Source organism: Dama dama, chromosome 8, assembly GCF_033118175.1.
Source record: "Dama dama isolate Ldn47 chromosome 8, ASM3311817v1, whole genome shotgun sequence".
NCBI lineage: Eukaryota > Metazoa > Chordata > Mammalia > Artiodactyla > Cervidae > Dama > Dama dama.
Window position 1 is genome coordinate 33,592,432 of NC_083688.1, and position 27,811 is coordinate 33,620,242.

General features: G+C 39.5%; 1 long non-coding RNA gene across 1 annotated transcript in view; it reads left to right on the forward strand.

Annotated features, from left to right (window-relative positions):
* The window catches only part of LOC133060908 (uncharacterized), a 45,305-nt gene extending 18,315 nt beyond the window's left edge, over window positions 1-26,990 (forward strand). The window contains exons 2-3 of the long non-coding RNA XR_009693863.1: window positions 8,358-8,476; window positions 23,469-26,990. This is a non-coding gene — a long non-coding RNA (uncharacterized LOC133060908). The remainder of the gene's footprint in view (window positions 1-8,357; window positions 8,477-23,468) is intronic.
* The last annotated feature ends 821 nt before the right edge of the window (window positions 26,991-27,811 follow it).

Consider the following 27,811-nt stretch of genomic DNA (forward strand, 5'->3'; position numbering starts at 1 on the left):
CGAGTCCCCCACACTGCAGACAGATTCTTTACCATCTGAGCCACCAGGGAAGTCTTTAAAATTATTATAGGACTCACCTGATATTCATAAACTTTGGGGTGAGGGCTCACTGATGCATATCAAGAGGGTTCTGAAATTCCTGAGATTCTATATAAATTTTTGTAAGCTTAAACAATTTTTTTTTTTTTTTCTGCCAAGAGTGTACTTCCAAGTTTTTACCTGATTTTCAAGGCGATCTGTGACATCTCATATTTTAAGAGCTGCTACTTTAGGCAGTCGTATTACATTTCTTACTTTTCTCCAGTTCCTGGACCAACTGTCACCAGCCCCACTCAGAAAATACTCAGAGGAAAGGCAGCAGATCACTAACAATACAATAATGTCTTCTTAAATGTAGACAGTACCTCTACAATCATGTACATATTCACCTACTAACTCCAGCCACTTTAAGAATTCCCTTAATGAACACTATCATTTTAAGAAGGAGAAAGAAAAATATCTGCCACCTTATAATGGATGGAAGTCTATTATCAAATATAACAATTCTCTGAGAAACAATATGGGAATGCCAATGCAAACATGACCACATTGCCTGCTCTGATTTTTAGCAAAGGAGAGAGAAGAAAAAAGCGAAAGAGAACAGCCCCTCCTTTGCCACCTAATATCGTTCTGGGGAGTTCATAAGGTCAGGAACTTGACACTGGTTTCGAGTGGAAGCTAGTCAAGCAGGATTTCTTTGCCCTCTGGACAAATGGTTGGCCTACTTCAGGAATTCTGAATAATTATTGCTGTTCTCTTCAGCCAGAAGTTTACCTTTCACAAACCATAGAGCTTGTGGCATTAACTTAATCCCATTGCCTGAGCGCACAAAATCAGTTTTGCTCGGCAGTTATGGTTCCTAATTTATGAGTCTGAGACCTTTTTTATCTCACTTCTCGGGTCCTCACGCAAAGGTAGCACTCATGGGATTGTTTAGAACTGACATAAAGTCCAGTACCCTGCCCTTCCTGGAAGGAAATCCCCTCACAAATACAGAGTACTAGAGAGGGAACACATTGTCACCCTTGCTGTCTCCCCACGAAACTACTCATATGTAAAGTAATTAGCCTCCAACTAATAAAAATAAATGGAAGAAAAAATAAAATAAAAAATAAAAATAAAATAAAATACTGATAGAAGTAAAAAAATAATAATAGTAATTCCCATTTTTGTTGTTCTTTAGTCACTAAGTCGTATGTGCCTCTTTAGCAAGCCCATGGGCTGTAGCCCGCCAGGCTCCTCTGTCCTTGGGATTCTCCAGGCAAGAATACTGAAGTGGGTTGCCATTTTCTCCTCCAGAGGATCTTTCTGACCCAGGAATTGAATCCATGTCTCCTGCTTGGCAGGTGGGTTCTTTACCACTGAATCACTTGGAAAGCCCAGATAGCTTTATAGAAGCTGAAAAATCCATAGCCTAACAAGAGAAAGAAATCAGTTGTCTGTACTGACGTCATTACTGTGTTGTTATGAAACAGGTAATTGAATGAGTTAAATTTTTTCATAGTCAGTCCTTGAACAAAATCAGCATCTAACTGTGTTTGAAGAAGACATGGTCTTGGCAACCACTGGTCAAAATGGCCAGTAGTTTTATTTTCTTCAATGAGGCAAATTTCCCTCCGTTTTTAACTCCCTCTTATTATTCCTTGGTGATTTCTATTGTTTTGGAATCATGCTCAACCATACATAACAAGTACTATTAACCATATGGGATTACTCATCTGAATTCCCAGGGAACAGAGAGTAGCTGTGAATATTTTTGTATGCTTGCTATATTATTGCTTTCAGGCTGCCTCAGATTATTAGAGTAATTTTACCAAGAATCCCCAAGCAATTGAGACCTCAGGAATTACTCTGCCTCTAATAGGAAGCCCATTAACTCTGAGGGAAAATATATTAAAGTGTTGTTCCACAAGTGGTGTATTTGCTTAAAAGGTGTGTGTACTTTGATCTAGTACAGAAAAATCTTGTCTGTTTTTTGGTAACCTGTGAAGGCTTTTAAATTTTGCAGTGTGTGTATGTTTTCAAAACATTAGTCAAGGTATTTAGTCTTCTAGCCCAATGAAAACAATATACACAGCATGAATCCACCCCCCCCCTTTTTTGTTTTTTGCAACTTACACAGTTGACCTTGTATCTAATTAAGCAGGCAACAAGACTAGTGCTTTGCACAGAGTTAGTTTTCCAATACTTTTTGACTCATGTCTGTTGGCTTTATCATCAATTCAGTATCAAAAAGGGTTTCTTTTTTTTTTTTTTTAATTTTCAGGTTACTAAACTTGTGATCTTTTATACATTTCACCGTGGTACCTTATCACTCAGACTTTGCAATTGTAACTTTCTATCATCATTTCACAGGCATAGTAATAAAAAGGTTTGAATGACATTTATTTACCAAGTGTTTTGCGCTCTTAAGTTTAGTAGCCACTTAAATTTGTTGAGGCTTGTTTTGTGTCCTCACAGTTCATCTGTGTTGTCCCATATGGCAGGAATTCCTTCTTTCACCATCAAATCTGAATGAAATCCTTGCTGGGTAATCTTGGTTGTAGGTTTTTCTCTTGCATCACTTTGAATATATCCTGCCACTCCCCTCTGGCCTGCAGAGTTTCTGCTGAAAAATCAACTGTTAGTCTTATGCAGATTCCTTTGTTATTTTTTGTTTTTCTTTGTGGCTTTTAATATTTTTTCTTTGTATTTAATTTTTGTTCGTGATTAACATGTGTCTTGGTATATTTCTCTTTGGGTTTCTCCTGTATGGGACTCTTTGGGCTTCTTAGACTTGGCTGGCTACTTTCTTTTCCATGGTAGGGAAGTTTTCAACAATAAATCTCCTCAAATATTTTCTCATACCCTTTCTTTTTCTCTTCTTCTTCTGGACCCCTATAATTTGAATGTTGGTATGTTTAATATTGTCCCAGAGGTCTCTGAACTGTCTTCAGTTCTTTTCATTCTTGTCTCTTTCTCCTGTTCCTCAGCAGTTATTTCTGTCATTCCTACCTTCCAGTTCACTTATCTGTTCTTCTGCTCCAGTTATTCTGCTCTTGATTCCTTCTAGATTATTTTTAATTTCACTGATTGTGTTGTTCATCCCTGTTTATTCTTTATTTCTTCTAGGCCTTTGTTAAATATGTTAAACGTTTCTTGCATTTTCTCCATTTTATTTTCAATATTTTGAAACTTCTTTGCATCACTCTAAATTCTTTTTCAGATAGGTTCCCTATTTCCTCTTCATTTATTAGGTCTTGTAGTTTTTTACCTTGCTCCTTCATCTGTAACATATTTTTTTTTTTGCCATTTTATTTTTTAATTGAAGGATAATTGCTTTATAGAATTTTGTTGTTTTCTGTCAAACATGAACAAGAGTCAGCCATAAGTACACACATGTCCCCTCCCTCCCGAACCTCCTTCCCATCCCCCTCCCCATCCCACCCTTCTAGACTGTCGCAGAGCCCCTGTTTGAGTTCCCTGAGTCATAGAGCAGATTCCCACTGGCTATCTATTTTACAGATGGCATTGTAAGTTTCCATGCTACTCTCTCCATACACCTCACCTGTTAACACAATTTTTTGTTATTTCATTTTTTTTTTTTTAATGTGTGGCATTGTGTTCCTATCTTATTAGCTGTTTGGCCTGAGGTTTCCAGCAGTGGAGTTGGCACACAGTTGGGCAGAGCTGGGTCTTGGTGTTGAGATGTAGACCTCTGGGATACCTCATTCCAATTAATATTCCTTGGGACCTAGGGTTCTGTTAATCCAGCAGTTCACACTCAGAGCTCCTGCCTCAGGGGCTCAGGCCTGGTCTCTGACCTGTGAACTTGGATACCACAAGCCATGGAAGCAGGGAAAACAAAGGAAAGAAAAAAAAAGGGTGCGGAGACAAAAAAGAACAGAACAATGGCAAAGAATAAAAAACAACAGCCCCTGAAGGGTAACACTGGACTGGTTGCCCCAGGGCTCCTCCTGTCTGTCAGAGGCACCCCACTAAGGCCTGGTAAGTGTTTTAGGTCTGGTGAGCACAGGATCCGTGTCTCCCCTCACCACCATCTTGGCTCTGTCCAGGATTCCCTTTTTTAAGGCTGAGTAATTTTCCTTGTGGTGTGCACATATGTTTTCTTTATCCACTCATCTGTTAATGGACATTTAGTTGTTTCTACATCTTGACTATTGTGAATAATGCCGCACTGAACATCAGAATGAAGATATCTGTTGGGATCCATATTTCAATTATTGTGGATAAATACCAATAAGTGGGATTGCTGGATCTTAGGGTAGTTCTATTTTAATTTTTTGAGGAATCTCCATACTGTTTTCTATGGCAGGCACACCATTCTTACATTTCCACCAACAGTGTACAAGGGTCACAGTTTCTCCTCACCTCACCTTCCTTATCTTTTATTTCTTATAATTACCATCCTAACAAGTAGGAGATGATGTCTCAGTGTGGTTTCGATTTAGCACCTCCCTGACGATTAGTGGTACTGAACTCATTTTCATATACCTGTTGGCCATTTATGTCTCCTTTGGAGAAAATGTCTATAAGTCCTTTGCCTATTTTTTAAAATGAGTTTTTTATTCTATCAAGTTGGAGGAGTTGAAGTGTCCAGACTTGATATTCAATTAGATAAGCTCCTTGGATAATGATTTTTACATAATACTTTTGTTGGGACCATTTAAATCAATATTTAAATGGGAAATTTTTTGCCTAAAATTCTGGTGTTACAGGCAAAGTTAAGTCCCATTCTAGTGTTTGTAAACTTTAAGTAACTGTGTTATCTCTGTTTTACCTTGATTCTCATCAGCATATAAAGTCAAATTCAAAAACAGCCCTCCTCTTGTGATGGCCTTTAAGACAGATCTTGCTGGTCGGCTATAAGGAGCTCAGTTAGCTGAGACACTCCAGATGCAGCACCTTGGACATCCACTGCAGCATTTAAGTCAGGGCAGGGCTTTTCTCAGATAACCCTAACCAGACTGACTATGGCAAGGCTCCTGAATCCTGCCATTCTGCCTCATGAAGACTCCTCTCTGGGCAGTCTTTATGACAGAGCTTCCTGAGACATTCTCAGAGCTGCACAGTAGTCTCTCCTGACCAAATCCTCTTTGCCTTTCCCTCCTCCATTCACAGGTCTCAAATTTGTGTCATTATCTCAAAGCTTTTGCTGCCTACTCTTGCTCCCTCTTCACTATTTCTTGTACTTCTATCTCCATATGATGGTCTGCTTCCCAGATGACCTAACCAGCATACCTCCCTTGAGTCCAAATCCCTCTATAGCTGCAGCCCCATTGCTTTGTTCTTTTCTGCAATAGAACTTTGCACAAGAGCCATCTAACACTGTGGTTTCTACTGCCTACTTCCTGATGACTTGTTAAGCCCCATCTATCTTCTGTTACCAATGTTCCACTTGAAAAGTTTTCTCCATTGAAGCAATCTATCTCCATGTTGCAAGTCCAATGAATATTTTCCTATCATCTTATTTTATTTTGTAGGGAGATTTGATATTATTAAGGGGGTAAAAAAGCTACTTTTCACTTGCAAATTAGAGGACCAATATCAGGTCCCAATTAAGAATATTGTCTTTCATATTAGATAACTTTCATCTGAGTCCTAGATATGCCACTTATGAGTTGTGTAAACAGGCAAATTGATTAACTATGCCTTAGTTTCTATGCCTTTAGAATGGGGTAATATTATCTACCTTTTGAAATTATGAGGATTAAGTTAGTTTAAAGCAATTAATGCAGTATTTAGCACAGGAATTGCTAGCAATCATTGATATTATTCAATGACACATTCTTTTATTTCTTCTATTCTGAGTGCTCCTTCACTATTTTTCTTTCCTGGATCCTTCTTATAATAAATGAGACCTCTAAGTGTTCAAGTGCTACAGAACTTGATCAAGTGCCTACTATAATTTTTCCTGCTATACTTTCTCCTAACCCAGTGAATTTACATACCACTTAGATGCCAACAGCTCCTAAATATATGTCTTTATCCTTGACCCATATCCAACAACATTTGACATTTCTACTTTTATATTATAAACATGTCAAGTTTCACATATTAAAAACAGAACTCCTGATAACTCCCCATCTTGTCAAAACCTGTGCAAAATTTCCCCCCTCCAGCAATTTTTTCTCATTTGCTCAAGTTTCAAATTGAAGAGTCTGATCTCTCCCTTTCTCCTTCTCTCTACTACTACCACCTTAGTCTAAACCACCATTACTTCTAGTCTGGATTATGGAAAAGCCACCAGCCTGGGCTCCTAGCCTTCACTTTTCTTCCCCTCTGCAGCAGATTCAGCACACAATTGCCAAGTGTATCATTGTCATTTTAATATGGAATAAAATTATTAATATGTCACTCTCCTCCTTAATTCAGAATAAAATCTATAATTTTCTTTTGGACTACATTACATCATCTGATCTGGCCCTTGCCTACTTCACCCATCATCTCCTTGCAGATTCACTTATTTGTTATGTTCCTAGTGGCCTACCTGCTGTTTTTTAAGGAGTTAAACTCTCTTTAAGATGCCCTGGGGGCCGTGGGTTTGCATTCCCCTCTCAATACAGTGCTCCTCATTGCCTTTTGCCTGGCTGATTATTTCAGATTTCAGGTTTCAACTCAGATGGTGCTACCTCTGGGAGGCCTTCCCTGGCCAGATATGGAAAGGAATATATATCTCATTTGTTATCCTTTGGCTTTTTTTCTGGTACTCTTGAAAATCTGAAGTTGTTTTGGCTGTTTGCTTATCATCTGTTATTCCACACTAGAATTTAATCTGCTTCAGGGGAGGGATCTTACGTGTGTTATGCACTCACTGTCTAGTGCGGTGCCTGGCAGACAGCACACTTTTATTTTTTCCCCAAGACTTCCTGGCTGCATCACACAACATGCAGGATCCTGGTTCCTCTACCAGTGATCAGACCTTGCCTCTGCAGTGGGAGCTCAGAGTCTCAATGGCTGGGCCATCAAGGAGGTTCCACAGCAGGCTCTTAATAATTTCTGGCTTAATAAACAATTGAATTTGGCAGTGAACATTTTAGCAAAAGAATGGCATAATAGTGATTGGCAACTTAAAGGGCCCACTCTAGATAATAGAATTGTCATAGCTCTTACTGCCTGCATTAGAAATTTTGGAAGTCAGGCAGATGAAAAAGTGTTAATATTAAAAATGTTTAAAATAGAAACTGACATTTAAAAAATTAAAATGCTAACATTTTGGTCATGGGTTTCTATATAAAACTTATGTTAATGTTTATGTAGATATTGAGGTAAAGGGAAGTTAAGATCTCTTAAACATCTACTATATGCTTAAAACTTAGCTAGCTTCTTCACATAAATAAAATAGGCATGTATATATATTTCAGAACACATTTACTTTCTACTTGCATGTTAGATTGATTTAAAATAAACTATATGTCCATAGGGTTGCAAAGAGTAGGATGTGACTGAGCACACAGGTGCAGAGTTTTTAATTATAAAATTCTTACAATCTATTTTGTTTTATGGTAATAAAACAATACTTCATACATTTCCTACATAATATGAAAATTGGCATCTTAAAAAAACTTAAGAACTTATAAAGCCATTTTCCATTGGGGATGATAATACATTTTAATACACATCAGAAATAAGACAGTTTTTATTTCTGATATGTATTAATTCCCAAAATATTTTCAGCAATTACATAAGGTAAAGAGAGGCATCTAAAAGACAGAAATGACAGCTGCCATCTAAATATTTGCTCTATAGAGAGGGCAGTACTTTGCCAGTAGGATTTCAGTGAGGTAGTTGGCTGTCCATTTTACAGATCTAAAAACCCAAAGCCTAGAAAAGTTGAGTAATTTGCCTAAAAGTGAAAGTATTAGTTGCTCAGTTGTGTCTGAATCTTTGTGACCCCATGTACTGTAGCCCACCAGGTTCCTCCATCCATGCATTTCTCTAGGCAAGAACACTGGAGTGGATAGCCATTACCTTCTCCAAGGGATCTTCTGACCCAGGGATTGAATCTGGGTCTCCTGCGCCGTAGGCAGATTCTTTTCCATCACCTGAACCACCTGAATTTGCCTAAATGTACTTTGTAATTGTCTCAACCAAGATTTGAATTCAGGTCACTCTGCCTTCAAAGCTGTTAACCTCTGTTTTGGACTGAATGTCATGTATTAAAGCCCTAACCACCAATGTGATAATGTTTGGAGGTGGGGGCCTTTGGGAGATAATTAGATTTGGATTTGGTCCTGTGTGGGGGACCCTCCTGAGGTTAGTGCCCTTGTAAGAAGAGAAAGATAGACTTCCCCCTCCCCCTTTTTCTCTCTCTCCAGGAACTTGCTCAGAGGAAAAGTCATAGGAGAACACAGCCAGAAGATGGCTATCCACAAGCCAGGAGGCGGACTCTCACTAGGAGCAAACCTGTGAGCCTGGACTACCCACCTCCAGAACTGTGAGAAATAAATTTCTCTTCTTTAAATCATCCAGTCTTTGGTGGTGTGTTACAGTAGCCAAGCAGAGTAAGACCACTAGATTATTAAGCAATCATTGTATTAGTGCTGGGCTTCCCAGGTGGCGTTAGTGGTAAAGAACCCACCCACCAATGAAGGAGACATAGGAGACTAGGGCTCAATCCCTGGGTCAGGAAGATCTCCTGGGGGAGGAAATGGCAACCCACTCCAGTATTCTTGCCTGGAAAATCCCATGGACAGAGGAGCCTGGAGGGCTGCAGTTCACGGGGTCAAAAAGAGTCAGATATGGCTGCATCAACTTAGCACACAGCACATATTAGCACTACAGCATGAAAACAAAAGTGATCTTAATAAGAAAAAGCCAAGTTCTTTACTTCTCCAGCTCTAAAAGCAAAATCCACATGGGACTTTTTTCTTGGTTCAAATAATATCTTATTCGAAATTAAGTTATAAAAGTATATGATGAGCTTAGTCACCAGAGAGGCTCAGTTCTCCCTGCAGAGCTGTGGTTGAAGCTCTGTGGGGATCCCTCAGTGTATTAGACTACAGCCAACTCTCTGGGGTGCTCTGCTTTCATGAGCATTAAAATCCTGCACAAGTATTGAAGGGAGGACTTGAAAGACCCTCTGAGCTGACCCAGAGTCCAAACATTCCTTGCCTGTGCTCCCTACTACGAGATTCCGGCTTGATCAATCTTAGATTTTTGCTTATAGCCAGCAGCAACTGTACATGCCACACAGCCAGTACCTTAAGCTCCCAGAGGGATAAAATGCCTCATCACTCAGCAACCACTTTGGCAGACTAAAGGGTGACATTGATTGGCTCTGAACAAGTGAGTAAGAGGAACCATGTCCAAACCTCGGGAGGAATTTATGATAGAAAAAAAACAAAAAAGCTCTTTTTAACCCAGTCTTTCATAGACTGATAAATAAATGCAAATCCATTTGCAGTGGGAAGCCCAATCACTGAAATGAGGGTCCCAACAAAGTCACTCTTAGAAAATGATACATTATTTTATTCATTTATTCAATGTCTACTGAGCCTCTGGAATGTGCCAAATAGTGTTCTAGGCCCTTGGGATACAGCCTGAATGAAAATTATCTCTCATATCAAGGAGAAAGAAAATAGATAATATACTGGGTGGTGATAAGTGCAAGGATAGTGACTGCAAGCATGAAATTAAAAGACGCTTGCTCCTTGGAAGAAAAGATATGACAAACCTAGACAGCATATTAAAAAAGCAGAGACATCTCTTTGCCAACAAAGGTTAATATACTCAAAGCTATGGTTCTTCCAGTAGTCACATATGGATGTGACAGCTGGACAATAAAAAAGGCTGAGTGCTGAAGAATTGATGCCTTTCAACTGTGGTGCTGGAGAAGACTCTTGAGAGTCCCTTGGACAGCAAGGAGATCAAAACAGTCAATTCTAAAGGAGATCAACCCTGAATATTCATTGGAATGACTGATGCTGAAGCTCCAATACTTTGGACACCTGATGCAAACAGCCAACTTACTGGAAAAGACCCTGATGCTGGGAAAGATTGAAGGCAGGAGGAGAAGGGGATGACAGAGGATGAGATGGTTGGATGGCATCACCGACTCAGTGGACATGAGTTTGAGCAAACTTTAGGAAATAGTGGAGAACAGGACTGTGTGCTGCAGTTCATGAGGTATCCAACATGACTGAGTGACTGAACAACAATAAAAGTGCAAGGAAGAAAAGTAAAATAGAAAAAGTATACAGTGAGGAGGGAAATGGATGCTGTTTCCACACAGTGATCAGGGAAGGAAGACCTATTTGATAAGAGACTGAAAGAAATAAAGGGACAAGGCTAGCCATCCTGGTATTTGTGAAAAGAGAGTAGCAAGAGCGGGATGCTACATGAGCCATTTGAAGGCATCAGCAGTTGGAACAGAGAGAAGAGAGAAAAGAGGTGATTCAAGGGGTCGTCAAGCCAGATAAGATGCCACCTGAAAAGCTGTGCTAGGACTTAAAGTTTTCTCTGAGTGAGACGGGAAAAAATTGAAGGGCCTTCAGCAAAGGAGTAACATAACAGGCCACAACTTAAAGGAACTACTCTGGATAAAATATCAGAAAGGAGGAAGGAAACTGAGAAATCAGTGGAAAGTTTCTCCAGTTGTTCAAGGAAGAGTTGACAGTTTGAGCCAAAGGCTTCCCTGGTGACTCAGATGATAAGGAGTCTGCCTGCAATGTAGGAGACCCAGATTTGATCCCCGGGTCAGGAAGATCCCCTGGAGAAGGAAATGGTACCCACTCCAGTATTCTTGCTTGGAGAATTCTAAGGACAGTGGAGCCTGGTGGGCTACAGTTCATGAGGTTGCAAAGAGCTGGATATGACTGAGCAGCTATCACTTTTTTTCAAATGCAATAGAAGTCATGAGAAATGGTCAAATCTGGATGTATCTTGAAGGTTGAATGGACAGGCTTTGCCGAAAGCTTGGATAGGAGTGTGATAAACCAAGAGGGTAGTTAAAGAAAGTTGAAGAAAACACATGAGCCTAGAGAGAACGTCAAGAAGTGAGGCTCGAGGGTTGACAGTTAACAGCGGAGGGTAATTAGTCTGTGCCAGGCATTAATCTAGGTGCTTAGTGCATGGTTAGTCACTTCAGTCGTGTATGACTCTTTTTTGACCCCATCGGCTTTAGCTCACCAGGCTCCTCCATCCATGGAATTCTCCAGGCAAGAGTACTGGAATTGGTTACCATTTCCTTCTCCAAGGATCTTCCCAACTCAAGGATGAACCTGCGTCTCCCACATTGCAGGTTCTTTACCATTGAGCCACCTGGAAAGCCCAGGTGCTTTACCTGAAACTCACTTAACACTCATAACACTATGAGGGATATAATTGTTCACCATTTGAGGAAACTGAGGCACCGGGAGGTTTAGTAACCTGCTGGATCACAAAACTATAGATAAGCAGGAGAGGCATGATTCAAACACAGATATGCTGCAAAGTCTTGCATAGAGAAAGGCTCAGGTTATGCATCACCAATTTCAGACCTTCTTTCTGCTTCAACTTCCATACTCCCCAGTGATGGTCCGAAGAGAGAATAAAAAATGACGGTCAGAGTTTTGTACCGTTTAAATTCTAAGCTTGTATGATTATCAGCACTAGAAATTGAAAGAGTCAAAAAGTTCTTAAAAATAAAGCACACACATATAGACACACAAATCAAACAAACCTTCCCTTGAAAGAAAGGCAAACAAGCTCAGGAAAAAAATGAAGACACTTTATATTTTATTCAATTTACCCACTTCCATCTACAGGTTGTAAGATGCCTTTCAATTTCTAAGCATTATTTTGCCAGAATTATATTGTTCTTAATATCCTTTCCACTGTATGAAACTGCAGTGCTTCCCCCAGAGTAGAAATGACTTTCTTCCTACAAATAATATTTGTAAACCATTTATTTAAAAACCAGTTTTTAACCCTTTTAAGTTATCTTATTATATATAATATCTTAGAGATCATAATAATGGCTGATAATGGGCATAAAAAACACAATTTTCACATTGTTTTTATTGAGAACACTATTTTTACCTCATTCTCTTGATATCTTTAATATAGTAGGAACTTGGTAAACTTTCCTAAATAAACAGAAGTTTGATATTCCTCCTAGAATCAAAATATTGCCATGCACATATGCAGAATGTATACATAAAGCTCTCCTTTTGTAATTTTGAATTTTGCCGATCTGCTCTAGTGCCAATGTTTATGAAAACAGACATTATTCTTGCTTGATTAATCTGCATATTTATAAAGTTTCTTTATCACAGCTATCCCTGGACATGATCAAACCAAGTATTTCACCCCAGAGAAGTTGTCGCCACTAGTCAATGATACCAGAGAGCCTACCCTTCTTCATCAAACAGGGCAAACCTTGGAGACAAGCCTAGCACAAAGGCACAAATGCTGTTTGCTTCCACTTACACGTGGTACCTAGAACAGTCTAATTCGTAGAGACAAGAAGTAGAATAGTGACCAAGGTTAAAGGGTAGGAGGAATGGGGACTTACTGTTTAAGAGGTGTGGAGTTTGGAATAATAAAATTCTGGCTAGCTAGTGGTGATAGTTATACTAGTGTGAATGTGCTGAATTACACACGTAACATTAACTTTTCTAAACATTTTTATGTTTATAATATATTTTACTACAACACACACACACAGAGTAGGGTGGCTACAATGATACCTTTCTCTATTCTTGGTTAAGTGAAAGTGAAAATTGCTCAGTCGTGTCCGACTCTTTGCGACCCCATGGACTATGTAGTCCATGGAATTCTCCAGGCCAGAATCCACTTTCCCTTCTCCAGGGGATCTTCCCAACCCAGGGATTAAACCCAGGTCTCCTGCATTGCAGGCGGATTGTTTACCAGCTGAGCCGCCAGGGAAACTCAATTCTTGGTTAAGTGGTTTTCTAAAGGCAGGCCATAAAATTGTGGATGTCTGTATCCACTTGTATATGAACACATATGCATACACATTTACCACCCTTTGTCTCCAACTAATCCTCTTACCCCTTCTAAGCCTATCATCAATCCAAATTTTTTATTTCAAATGTCCAGGTTCAATGCATGATACAGCGTGCTCGCGCTCGGGGCTGGTGCACTGGGATGACCCAGAGGGATGGGATGAGGAGGGAGGTGGGAGGGGGGTTCAGGATGGGGACACATGTAAATCCATGGCGGATTCATGTCAACGTATGGCAAAACCAATGCAATATTGTAAAGTAAAAAAATAAATAAATAAAATCCTGAAAAAAAAAAAGGCAATTTGCCATTAGCTTTAGGATCTCTCAACTGACTTTAGAGTTTTATTTATTTTTTTATCTCTCAACTCAGTAGTTACTTATCGATCTCTGAAATTAACTGCTGAATCTCCCTCTGCTTGACACAGGAAAGGGTTCTTTTGGACTCCTGAGGCTCTTTGCTCCAGGCAGTTACAGTGAATCCTTATCACTTGCTAAGAGAAGCTGAGAAGCTGTTTGAGAAAGTCTCAGAAACAAAGTTCCCCAGCAGTGGGGGTGGGAACATCCTATACTGGAAAATACAGTTTAACATCTTTTTTTCCCTAACACCACAATCTGATGAAAGGGTACATATTACAGCTATACCCATGTGATTTTATGTGAGTTACTTCTCTGATCTCAGCCTCCTTATCTGTAAGATCAGGAACGCTAGGACCTGCTTGCTCAGTCCTTGTGAATGTAGATCTACCATGCAGGACCTACAGTAGATACTCAAGAAATTCTAAGTTTCTGCCCCCTCCCTAATCAGAGGGTCCTGGCATGACCAGTAAGGATTTGGATCTTGAGGTTGTTGGGCAACCTGCCCATGGTCCACAAACTTATCAATGTGGAGAAGGTTTTGCCTGTGATCCTGTGGCAGAAAAAGTGAGATTTATAATACCAAGGACCATGAAGTATGATGGAGAAAAAGCAAATGGTTATTTAAAACTCAACTATAGCTACACTTCCTTCTCCAGGGGATCTTCCCAACCCAGGGAGCAAATCCAGGTCTCCTGCATTGAAGGTGTATTCTTTACCACTGAACCACCTGGGGATCCCAAGAGGCACTATGAAAGTGAAAGTGAAGTTGCTCAGTCGTGTCCGACTCTTTGCGACCCCACGGACTGTAGCCTGCCAAGCTCCTCCGTCCATGGGATTCTCCAGGCAAGAGTACTGGAGTGGGTTGCCATTTTCTTCTCCAGGAGATCTTCCTGACCCAGGGATTGAACCTAGGTCTCCCGCATTGCAGGCAGACTCTTTACCATCTGAGCTACCAGGGAAGTCAGAAGAGGCACTATACTGTTAACTAAATTCCCTTGTTATCCTCAAACCTTCGATAAGATGTTCTACACAGTCACACTAACTACTGTGATATTTTAGGGGATAAATCAAGGAGAAAGCACTGTATTCCGCCTCAGGTGATGTGGTACAATACAGACACCGTTCGTGGGGAGAACATCACAGTCTGAAAAAAATCACAAACTGAAAAGTGGCTCAGAGCCTGAGTTGACCAAGAAAAGCATACACCATCCTTACCTTTCTTTCTTTCCCCTGCCAGAATTTTTGGAAAAACTATGAGCAATGTGGGGCTTCTGTCACTTGCAGGATAAGGTTCAAATCCATTCCATTTAAACGTAAAATGATGGCACACCTCCACTGATGCCTGGGCTACTGCAGTAATACTGGGCTGGATGTAGGTAGGAAGGTGCCCATGTCCTCCAGAGTAAAATTCAAGGGTAGTAGTCTGCAGTCCACTTCTCACAAAGGAACAGTCAGTCATCTCTAGAGAAAAGATTTATTTTTTCTATCAGGTTTGTGGGGGGTTTTTGTTGTTATGTACTTACACCTCAAGCATAATTCTGGTTTCTTAAAAGAAACTGACTACACAAGAGAAAATACATCAGAATTTCCGTTGGAAGTATTTGTCAGTTGCCAACATGGATATTTCAAATTTGAGCTCCCAATTTGGATAGCAACAAAGATTCATAACTTCATTAAAGACCCCATCTTATTTTATGGAGGAAAGGAAGGGTTTGTAAGAAGACAAGTTTGCTTTTTGATACAATTTCAGTGTAAAGGTAGATAAATTACCCTATTCATTTTATTTTCTTTCATAGTTCTCTCCCTGCATCCCACCAACCACTACTGCCTAGACGCTTGTTTCTTCAATTTGCTATAATTTAATCACTGACTTAGTTATTTAAGACTCATAGACCCCCAGGTGAATATCTAATTTAGGTGGCATTTGTTTCAGTGCTCATTTTTTAAAATAGGTTATCATTTGATGTTAGTAAAGCAGACACAGGTGTATGTGAGTTATTTTCTCCATAGGATTACAGTAACTTATTTTCTAGTTTGCTAGTTAGTTATTTGAAAGGAAAAATAATTGTGATAAGAGCAATGCTTGGAATGTAATTGATTCTCAGTAAATACTTTAAAGGAAAGAAAGACTGAAGATATCAAAAAAGGAAGCAATGAATGAATTAATGAACATATCAAGATGGCCTGCAGTCCATGGGGTTGCCAAGCGTTGGACATGACTGAATGACCAACACACTTGCTCTGAAAAGACATTTAATTATTGATAATCCATGGAGAGATTTAGGCTTTCTATACTCTGAGAAAACCACCACTTAAGATCTTTTCAGTTGTTGAGGTTATTTTATAGGGTTGCTGTCGGGAGGCAGTGCAGTATAATGATAGAACATGGGACTTAAGGTAATGCACAAACCCAGGTCCAGATCCCATCTCCGTAAGCAAGTGACTTCATCTCTCTCATCTCTCTCTCTCTGCCCCAGCTTGTGTATCGGTTGCACTCTCTCCCTCCCCACAATAACATCCCTAACCCAGCCAATAGCATAAGCACATACACACCCGCCACATGTACCAGTGTGTTTATGTAAATATTTGTCTAGGCAAGTGGGTACCTAAAACTTTTAGGCGGCTTGTCTTAGATTTACAGGTTGAAGTCTGAAAGGAAAAGGGAACTCTCCCCTCTTCTGCTGCTTTTCTCTTTGTTTACTGAGCACTGACTGAAAAAATAAATGAATACTCAACTCAGGCTACTACTCTCTTTCATCTTGAGTATGCCAAAGGGTTTTTGTAAATAAGTATAAAACAGACATTTTGACTTTTAATAAGACAAGTACCTTTACCTATATTATCGTCTTCTGACAAAAGTGATGTTTAAGATATTTGTGCAACTTTCTTAGAGATGAAATACAAGTTCTCTTTTCTCCTTTCAACAAACTGTTTTCTTCATGGACGAGTGTTTGTGGTTGAACAATTATAGCACTCCATCCAACTCTGGAATTGACATTGTGTTGTGAATTTGTAATATTTAATTTTTGTGTTTATAAAAAGATAGCATATCATTATCACACTATATTATTATCATGCTAAATGAAGTCAGAGGATGACAAATATATGCTATCACACATGGAATCTAAAATATGATACAAATGAACTTATTTGCAAAATAGATACAGACTCACAGACATAGAAAACAAGCTTATAGTTAACAAAGAGAAATGGGGGCATAAATTAAGAATTCGGGATTAGCAGGCACAAACTACCAAATATAAAATAAACAACAAAATCCCACTGTATAGCACAGGGAGCTAATATCTTGTATTAAGCTATAATAGAAAAGAATATGGAAAATAATATAATGAAAAATAATTATGAAACTACAATGGAAAAGAAAATAATAGTAAAATATGAACTATCATGTTAAAAAATATGAATCACTTCTGTACACTAGAAGTTAACACAGCGTTGTAAATCAAATATACTTCAGTTTTTAAAAAGATACTATACATAGGTTAATGGAATTATAACAGTTAATGTGTTAAAGTTATTAATACCTGAACATTACTGAGACTTCTTTTAAGTTTGCCCTTTCAATCATGAGTGACTTTGCCCATTTCTTTCATTTTACTGGTACAATTGAAATACATGAAATTAGACCATTTTCCCTCAAGGATCATGATGGTAGAGGAGAGTAGCTTGTGCCATGGGCTTGTGAGCAGAAGATCCAAAGGAGCCTATAATGTTTAGGACTAGAATGTATACACAAGACATAGTCTGGGAATTGATCATTTCAATAACCAAATTAGACAAAAATCCTAAATATCTGTGTTAATTTTTAAAGACTCCATCTGTTTAAGATCAAGAGAGTAATGCAAATTAACAACAAAAAAAGGTGTTGGCAGGTGTAGGTTGGCTCAAGTAAGTTCCAAGAACCAGTGACTGAAGAGTGAACTCTGATTCTTTCCTGGTTTCTTTACATTGTTTGGAATTAGAATGGTCTAAATACCATGAGTAATATGGAAGTTCTCTGAAGGGTAAGTTACTGCTCTGATTAACACTTTCTGATAATTCAACTGGAAACATAATTGAGAAACATTCCTATGGCAGTTTCTCAGAGATGGGAGTGATATGCAGAGTCACTCTGCTTGGAACTTCATCAGTTTATTCCTAAATCCTGGCAGGATGAATTCATCACTTGCTTGGTTGTTGGTATTGCCTTTTCATGCCTAAGAAACAAGTCCTGGTCCTTAAATAAGCCACTGTCATCACCCTTAACACCACAATACACCTTCTTCTTCATACTTTGTATTTCAAATTCTACAGGATATTCTATTCATGATATTTCTAAAAGAAAAGTGATAGAAGATGTGGTGCTTTTTTTTAATGAAAATAGTTTATAAATATTCTGCATGTTCTCTTATGAGGTTAGTGTCTGGATAAGGTTTTAGCCCATAGGCTCTGGTGATTAATGGTAATACAAATTATACTGGTATAGCACTTGCTTCTTTACTGTATTCATCTTCAGAGGAGTCCAACCTACTTTAGACATTACTTTCTTTATGTCTTTTATGTATCACCACTGGCTTACTTTTAATGTAGTTTATTTTTATTATTGAATATCTACATAGCCATAAAATTTAAATAGTTATAAAAAGAAAATTATATAAATAAAAAGGACAGAGTTCACATCTTTCAGACATTCTCTTTGGAGTCATTTGAAAGATGTTTAACTTTTGGGCCCCAGTAAATTCTTTTGTGGCCTTGCCAGCACCACATTAGGTGGCCAAGTAGATAATTTGTGTCTTGAGCCAAGGTTAAGAAAAAACAACTGTAGATAACTAACAATTGAAACTACAAACTAGCTAAAGAAAGAGCACCAAATTATAACTGTGTATTACTAGGATTTAAAATGAATTTTATGGTTCTTTAGCTTGAGTTTAGATCCATATTTTTTTAAAGTACATCTTAATCACTCTGTTCATGGGGCTCTTGACATGCTACAGAAGACTCTTGAGAGTCCCTAGGACTGCATAGAGATGAAACCAGTCAATCCTAAAGGAAATCAACCCTGAATGTTCATTGGAAGAACTGATGCTGCAGCTCTAATGTTTTGGCCACCTGATGTGAAGAGCCGATTCATTGAAAAAGACCCTGATGCTGGGAAAGATTGAGGGCAAGAGAAAGGGGTGGCAGAGAATGAGATGGTTGGATGGCATCACCGACTCGATGGACATGAGTTTGAGCAAAGTCTGGGAGATAGGGAAAGACATGGGAGCCTGGCGTGCTGCAGTCCACAGGGTCGCGGAGTCAGACATACTTAGTGACTGAAATACAACAACAAATCACTCTGTATTAAGAACAAAAAATACAATAGTGAAGAAATTTCATTGCTACACATAATTAAATAATTATATTCAGTATATAGAACAAAGACCTTATTATAGCAAATAATCATAATAGGTAAAAAAAAAAAACAGACTTTCTGACTACACCTAGAAAGGTCACTTTTTCCTAATTCAGTAATAATAATAAAAGTAAAATAAATTCCAGTAAAGCTCCTTAATAAACTGCAGAAAACTTCTTAGAAGTCTTTCCCTTACTTTTGTGTGATATTATAACTCTTTGGAGAAGGTTCTACTGGAGTTTTAAAACACTAATAAAGTCAAAGTGTCCTTTTTTACTACAGGTTTTTAGACCTTCAGCTTCTTAGATAAAGTTCATGTGAATATGAGAGTCCAATAATGCTGCCTAACTTAAAATATGTTCTCAATTTATCGCTAGAAATAATTAGAAGTCTTCATTTTAAATCATTCACACTATGGACAAATCATTGAATGACATTTCTAAGAATTTTCTATTCAAGTAAGAGGAACTGTGTAGATCATCCATTTTCTTGACATTTGTAATGGTGAAACCCCCTTCACTATAGCTATTGTTTTGGTTTTCTGCATAGTTGAGTGATTAGAATGTGCTTTTTAAAAAAACAGGAATCCTAACCCAAGAAGTTAAAGCAATAAAATTCATTCTCAATCATGCTAACACCTGATTAAATTTGGTGCCTTCTCACTAATTTGTGGTTTCTTCAGTTGTTATTAATCTATAGTTGGTTTTCCACTGTAATACCTTTTGCATCCAATTCTCTATTTCCAGGGCCCCTGAACTTGGCCTCAGGGGTCTATCAGGTTTTCTGCTAACTGCTGTACCTTAGGTAAGTCATATAGTGACATAGATGCTCTGTGAACACCCTCATACGTAAAATGTAAGAGTGAAAGGAGATTAAATTATATCCAACATGCCTGTCCTAAAGAATTTCAGGAAACTACAATTCCAGTTCAGGTTCCTCTTATACCAGGAACCCTGTCCTCATTAATCTGTCTTCCTCCAATATGACCTCTAGCATTTAAGGTGGCTTATTAGAATTTAATCACTTTGGATTTGGGGAAACCTTTTTAATGTTTATTTTATACTGGAGTATAGTTGATTAACAGTGTCACATTTCAAGTGTATAGCAAAGTGAGTCACGTATACATACGCATGTATCTATTTTTTTTCCAATTCATTTCCCATATAGGTTGTTATAGAATATTGAGTAGAGTTTCCTGTGCTATACAGTAGGTCCTTGCTGATTATTTTACATATGTTAGTGTATTTATGTTAATCCCCAACTCCTAATTTATCCTTCTCCTGCATTGGGGAAATCTTGCTTATCTTCATTTACTGTTTAAAATGAAATCTATCTCCTGGACTCTCCCCCCCCCACCCCCCCCCCACCCCCAGATATTCCCACCTGTTTTCCAAACTTGTGTAAAACCATCATGAAAGCTGAAGCTACTGAACTTGGCAGAATTCTGTGCAGGCAACTGGTCTTGTTGGCCATAAGTTCCTTAGTCACAGCCATAGATAATCCGCTTCCTTCTTGGCTGTTAGGGAAGGGTTTGGTAAGCCAATCTAACAACTTCCACGCCCCACCCCCTACTTGCCTGGGATAGTTCTTTCCTCCTGCCGGAGGCTTCATGCCAGGTTGTACAGAGCGATCAAGTTACTTCTGCAGTGGAGCCAGCAATGGCACAATGCTGTTTATCTGTCGTCTACTCCACAATTGTCTTTTTCAACATCAAAAGTTCTGCTTGCCTTGACTCTTCATGTTTTTCTACCTCGGGAAATCTACCACTTGTCCCATTTGTTTCTAAAGAATTGATGAATGTTCTAATTTTCAATTTTGCTTCCCTGTCCTCAGTAACATACTGAATTGCACTTAAATTGGTGAGACTTAACCTCAGCAACAAATGAAATAAGTTAAAAAAGAAACAAAATCTTTCCATCCATCCAGAAAGTCATATGCTAGGCCTGAGAGCAATGGGAATGGAATGTTTCAGAAAAGTTAGACATTTACACTTTTTACAAATGTGAAAACGACACCTTTCACTTCAGTCATAGAGTTTTGCTTAGAATAGAAGCCTTCTTATAATGATCTTTTCTGGGATTAGTATATGAAAAGCTGTTATGAAGAGGCAAAATCTATGCTATGTCAACGTACACTTGGCAAAGAGAGTGACTCATCGTCATGAATTCTGTGTGTATTAAAGAGTTCAGTTGGGTGGCCAGGTGATCAGTAGGAGTGTCTTATTTACCTGGGAGGACCTGGAAAGCCTTTTCCACAGTGTCAACAGGATTGTTGTTAAGCAGCAAGTTGGCAAACATGGGAAGGTTGTCATTAAACAATGTTGGGATTCAGAACTATTGACGTTTATTTGCTTTTTGACTCTTCAACAACTCATGGAACTATCCAAGCTATCTGAAAAGGCACATGCATCATTGCACTCCTTCTCTCTCTCTTTTTAAAGCTCTTGGCAGCTCTAAAACAGGGTGAAAAAAATCCTGTAGGGTGAGGGCTTTTTAACGTGGGCTTCCATAAATGGGCTTTCAGGAGTTCGTGAACTCCTGCAAATATATGTGGCATGTGGTGTATAATTGATGTGTGTATAGAGAGTCTCCTCTTTGGGTAGAGTGGGAGGCTTACATGTCTTTTACTAGATTTTTAAGGGGTCTGTGAAACAATGATGTTTACAGACTATGCCTCTGGGGTCTAAATTGAGCAGCTTTAATAATGTGGGTGGGGAAGCAGAAAGAGAATACTGGCATAGTGCATGTTCTTCTCCTACACAATTTGTAAAAGCAAGGCCATGTAGGTAGTCATGGAAGTACAAGATAGAAAATCTTGGTCACTGCTGCAAAGTCAAACTGGTACGTTGAAAGCAACTGAATTGAGAGAAAATTAACATAGCCCCTTGAAGGCATCAGGACACCCTCATCCTATCCAACCAGAAAGGAGTTTTCTAGCTTTTTGGTATTCATTGGAAAACTGCCAACAAGTACTGCTTTTCTAAGAGTTGTTGTTGTTTAGTCACTGTAAGTCCCGACTCTTTTTGCATCCTACTTGAGTTCCTCCTCAGATGCAAATGGGTTCAGGATCTATTTGCTGTTGTGCTTGGCTCATCACACGGCTCTGAGACTTACATCCAGGGCGGCCTTTACACAGCCCTCTATTTGCTGAGTAAAGAGAAACTGTTGGATCGGGAATTGTGTTGTTCCACCCCCAAATCTGTATAGTTTTCTCAAATTGCATCAAGGTAGCAGACTTCAGAAATGGCAGTCCAACCTCTCAGATCTTAGTAAATTCTGTTATCTTATTTCTGTTCCCTTCACAGTAAGGGAGCTTTGGAGATGCTTTATTCCCAACTGAATCACCACCTTTGACTATGCCTTCCTCATTCACTGGTGAATCCACATCCATCCCCCTTATGAAAACAACAACAATAAGCTTTGCTACAGTTGGCTGACCCTGGCTTCTCTCCAAGGCAGGCTTCTGTTTTGTTTTTTTTTTTTTTTTTTGTCTCACGGTTTCTTAGGTCAGAGTAAAATTGGTTAAAAACCTGAATTTTTCTTTGGGTTTATGGTTCATTTGTAGGATTGTGCCTTATTTGCCAGGTTTCCAAAAGACACTGTTCTGCCCACACCTTATCAACTTTACTCCCAGAGTTTATAAGCCATGACTACTGGGTGACCTCCCTCCCCCCAAAACCTTCCCATCTCCCCCTCCCTCCCCTTTTTTTTGAGGTGGGGGAATAGAATACAGACTTCCCTTGAAGTTTTAGATAGCATTCTTAAAATGGGTTATTTTGCTTCCTACTATCCTTCCAGCTAACTGCACACACACCCCCAAACTCCATTTCCACAGAATGTGAGATTTTACTCATCAAAAAGTCAAGTTATCATAATTGACTGGCAACGTATCTGCTTCTGCAGTGCTGAGTCTGCATTTAGTATTTTAAATATGCCTCTCTTAACTGATGCTATCATCAGTTCAGTTCAGTCGCTCAATCGTGTCCTATCCCATGGACTGCAGCACGCCAGGCCTCCCTGCCTTATCACCAGCTCCCAGAGTTTATTCAAACTCATGTCCATTGCAGAGAAGGCAATGGCAACCCACTCCAGTACTCTTGCCTGGAAAATCCCATGGATGGAGGAGCCTGGTAGGCTGCAGTCCATGGGGTCTCTAGGAGTCAGACACGACTGAGTGACTTCACTTTCACTTTTTACTTCCATGCATTGGAGAAGGAAATGGCAACCCACTCCAGTGTTCTTGCCTGGAGAATCCCAGGGACGGGGGAGCCTGGTGGGCTGCCGTCTATGGGGTCGCACAGAGTTGGACACGACTGAAGTGACTTAGCAGCTTAGCAGCAGCATGTCCATTAAGTCAGTGATGCCATTCAACCATCTCATCCACTGTCATTCCCTTCTCCTCCTGCCTTCAATCTTTCCCAGGAGAGCATATGCTATCATATGTTTTTCCTTAAGTCTAAAAACTATCCTTTAGCCTTAAATAAAAACAGTGTTGTTGAAACACAAGTACCTTGGGTATAAAATCTGGATAGTCATTTGCATATAATTGTGACAAGTAAGTGTGTGGTGAACATAATAGTATGGTCTCTAAACCTTGCAGACTTCAGATACAAATTCCCCCTTTAGAGTTGAATGGATTTTTAAATTTTACTCCATAAGTATATTAGTTTCTTACTATTGCTATAACAAATCAGTGGTTTAAAACAGCAAAAATGTATTTTCTTACAGTTCTAGAGGTCTGAAGTCCAAACTGTCTTCCACTGGGCTGAAGTCAAGGTGTCAGCAGGGCCATATTCCTTCCTTCTGGGTGTTCCAGAGGTGAACTCATTTCTTTGCTTTTTCCAGCTTGCAGAGGTAACTTATATTTCTTGGCTCCACACCCCTTGTTCTGTGTTCAAGGACAGCAACACAACAGTGTATCTCTCCGCCAACCCCCTGCCCTCTCTTTTATAAGTTTCCTGTGCCTACACTGGACCCACCTGGGTAATTCAAACTACTCTCCCCATCTCAAGATCTTAACCTAGTCACACCTGTAAAGCCCCTTTTGTCATGTCCCGTCACATATTCCCTGGAGGTTCTGGAGATTAGGATACGGACATCTTTGGGAGCCATCATTAAGCCTACCACAGTAAAAATTAGTGGGGTGTCTACAATATAATGCCTACTGTAAAGAAGATATTTAGTCTTCAGAATTTCATTGGAAATCAAAATATTTACTGTTCACTAGACCAATTAACTCCAGCTAGGTCAGAATTGTTAGAGTCAATTCAAATGAAAACCTTTCCAATTCAACTCCACAAATGCATTTTGGGTGCAAGTGTTAGACTGGAACGCTGAGAAAATCCAACAGCTCTTTAGGTAAAAGGAGTTGTCAGGGTAATTTCTTTCTAGGCTGTGGATTTCTCCACAGATGTTGCAAATAAATCAGGAAGAGGCTGGAGTCATGGCACCTGTGTTTAGTATTCTCCAAACTGTGCTCAGAGCTGAGAAACCGTAAACACTTTCTTCCATCCCCATTCCCTGTAAAGGAGTTATGCAGCTGGTTTGCCCTGCAGTTCTGACTTTTCCAAATTTTGTAACTTTATGCCTTCAGACGCAGAAAACAGCCGAGGAGGCTGTGCCCGGTTCTTCAGGTGGCTGATGATCGCCCTCCCTGCTCCCCTGGATGCCTCTCTCTCCGCGGATGATGAGTGACGTGTGGCGAAGGTGGAGCAGGTGTGCTGTGTCCGCCCTCGGCGTGTTGAAGCGTGACTCGGGGGAAGAAACTTGGCTTTTCCATTTCTTACAGGAGAAGGGAACCAAAGGGATGACAGACTCCCATAGGAAATGCACACACACACCTGTTTTTTTGGATCTGATGCTCTAGGCAGTTTCAGAAAACAAACCCCAGAGTAAAACCGTCAATCCGAGAATGCCTTCCTGCTGTTCAACGTTAGTCTCAGAAACTAAGTAGCACTTTCTGACCAGGTGCAGGAGAATATTTTCTTTTTCTCCCTTTTTCCTAAACACGAAACTAATTTTTATTACTTTCCTGGGCAATAAATTATTCTTTTCAAATCACATTTGGATAAAAATATCAGATGACCCTGACAGTTTTTAAACATAGATATTTCTCATTCATAATCTTTGAAAACAAGATCTAGTTTTTGGACTTTATGTATCTTCACATAAGATCTAGATATAAGTATGTAAATTATTGCTGTGTATAATAAATATGTAGCCTACTGAGAAATTAGCATCATTAAGAAGAGAACTACTTACCTGATATTTTTGTCTGCTTTTGGCATACAAACAGTTGTGTGCTGGTAAATTAATAATAAAAGGCTCTCTAGGGGAAGACAGCCCTAATTTGTAATGTTTGTAGCTATCTATGGTGTTAAAAAATGGGCTTCCATGGTAGCTCAGTGGTAAAGAATCTGCCTGCTAATGCAAGAGATGTGGGTTTGATCCCTGGGTCAGGAAGATTCCCTGGAGAGGGAAATGGCAATCCACTCCAGTATTCTTGCCTGGGAAATCCCATGGACAGAAGCCTGGGGAGCTACAGTCCTCAGGGTTAAAAAAGAGTCAGATACAGCTTAGCAACTACACAGCTACAACTAATGGTGTTTAAAAATACTCCCACCAATACCAATTTTAAGCAACCATCCTGAAGTCACTGAAGACAGGGATGGGGAGAAAGGGCTCAGTTGTTTTTCCTGAGCTGGTGTAAGAATCTATAATATGACCTAGAGAATTCATATAGATAACAATGGGATATTTCAGAACCCTGACTCTGAAAATACTATGTACATTTTGCTATTCAGTGAACCATGAGGCTATATCATAGATCTGTAACCGAGAACATGATTTCTGACCTAGGATGGTCTGGATTCTTCTTTTCCTAGATTCTGCTAATAATTCTTTGCTCTGTGTCTTATCCTAGTTATCCTGGGAGTCTGCGTTTTGCTTCAGGGGCTTTAGTAAAAATCACAGGATGCCCCAAATTCTTATTTATGCAGTTAACACCAAGTACACTTTTTATGTATGGAGCTATCTCCAATTGCCCTGTGTGAAAGACTTGAGTCCTTTCCAAAATCAGCTGGAAATACAAGATGCCTGTTTGTACGGAAATTTCCTGAGACTGCCTCTTTTAACTTGCCAACCTGAGTAGTATATATGTGAGTTACCCACTGGATTTTATACCCTGCATTTTCTCTGATTTGCAGTTACAAAACTTTTGCACTAATGTACAAGGGTCTCTGTCTGCCTCCCACCCCAGCCTCAGTATTGCCTTTAGACCTGGGGAGGTGGATCTGCTGCTCTGGGCTCCTGAACCAAAGATTTGACTGTAGCCATCTGCTGGCTGTTTCCCTTCGCATTGAGTTTATGACCCCAGTTCTAAGACCAATGTCTAAATTCCAGAGATACTGGAATTGCCCACCCAACAGGCACCAAGTGTATTGGATCTGAATTGGTATCTCTGTCTTGTCCATCTCCCAAAGGGCAGACTGTGCCCAAGATTGTGATAAAGGGAAGCTGTTGCTGTGAACAGAACTATACATAAGGGCTACGATGCAGCCTAAACTTGAGCCAGGCTTTCTAGGTCAATGATGTGGGTTGGAATGTGTTTCATGCAAGCATTTCTTGGCTTAAACATTTATATAGTTAGACATACAGTATATGGACCTCCATTTGTACTCTTTATCCTGCCCTGTGAATATTAGGGCAGGACCCCCAAACCACAGGGCAAACAGAAGAGTGTTCTCGTTTCTCCTTTAAGTGTAGACAATCTACATAAGGATGAGGTTTTTAAGAGGGAAACATTCTAGGGAAAGAAGCATGGGCATGTGGATTCCTTTATCAAAGAATAGAAAGCTAATGTCCCAGTGCCATTGTCAGAGAGAATGTAGCCAGCCTAGCCCCCGGGAGCTTCTGTGAAGACACACTTGGCTCCCTAGACAGCAAGGAGACTCATCAATGGCAGTAGCCCAGCTTTAAGAACAGAGATCCACTTCTTCCCTCTTCACTTAACCTCCTGCCTCTCCCTCTACCGCTCTCTACCTCCTTCAGGTGTACTCAGGCGAGCTAATCGCTGTCCTGGGGGAGGTGTTAGAGGCTCCCCCTAGTTGTAGACTCTGGCGTCACCCTAATCTCATCAATTCTACCATGGTCTGTCTGTTTCTTCCTTGAAGTGAACCAACCAGTGAACATTTTAAACTCCTTTGGGTGAGAAGACTCACCTTCTGTGTAGACTGTGAGCTGAAAATAAATGTCTTCATTGTGTAGCACCATGGTCTTTTCTGTGTCATTAATCTCCTTTTTGCAAAGCCCAGCATCAGTAACTCTGGGACATTACAATATAATTGCTGCCTACTCAAGATCAAGTAGGTTACTATATGAACATACTATTTCCCAAGGCTTTCTCAGCAAAACCTATGTCAGTGTGGGAATGCAAGTTAAGACAAACTACACTGGTGTCATTTTTTTGTACTCAATAGATGGTACAATAAAAATTCAGCATCATGGCTATCTCCAAGACTGTCAGCACGCATGTAATAATAATGCTTATTTCAGTAGTAAGTACTTCTTGTGGGAAGAGTATTATAGTATCTCGTAGTTAGTAAAAGTGCTCAGATAAAAATTTTCATGAAATGGGAAAATAAAGAAAAAACCAGTTAGCCAAAATTTGAGGAGTATTGAGCACTGTGAGGTTTATGTTAAAAGTATGATAGGAGTCCTGCCTTTATGATTATCACCAGTTGGGTAGAGGCAAGTCTAATACTCCAAAAACAAGAATAGAAAAACTAAGGTAGTATATCACCTCGGACTAGCACATAGTATTGACTCTCTAAGTGCTATTGGTAGTTGAGATGAGGAAGAAATCAATGAAGGAAAGTTAGGAAAATCTTCTTGGAAAACATAGACTTGAGCTATGACTTGACAGGTGTGCAATGGAAAAGGGACAATTCCAAGAAATGAGAACATGAAAAATGTCATGGTTAATGTTATGTATCAGCTTGACTGGCCATGGGGTGTCCAGATATTGGGTCAGATATTTTCTGGGTGATACTGTGAGGGTGTTTTAGATGAGG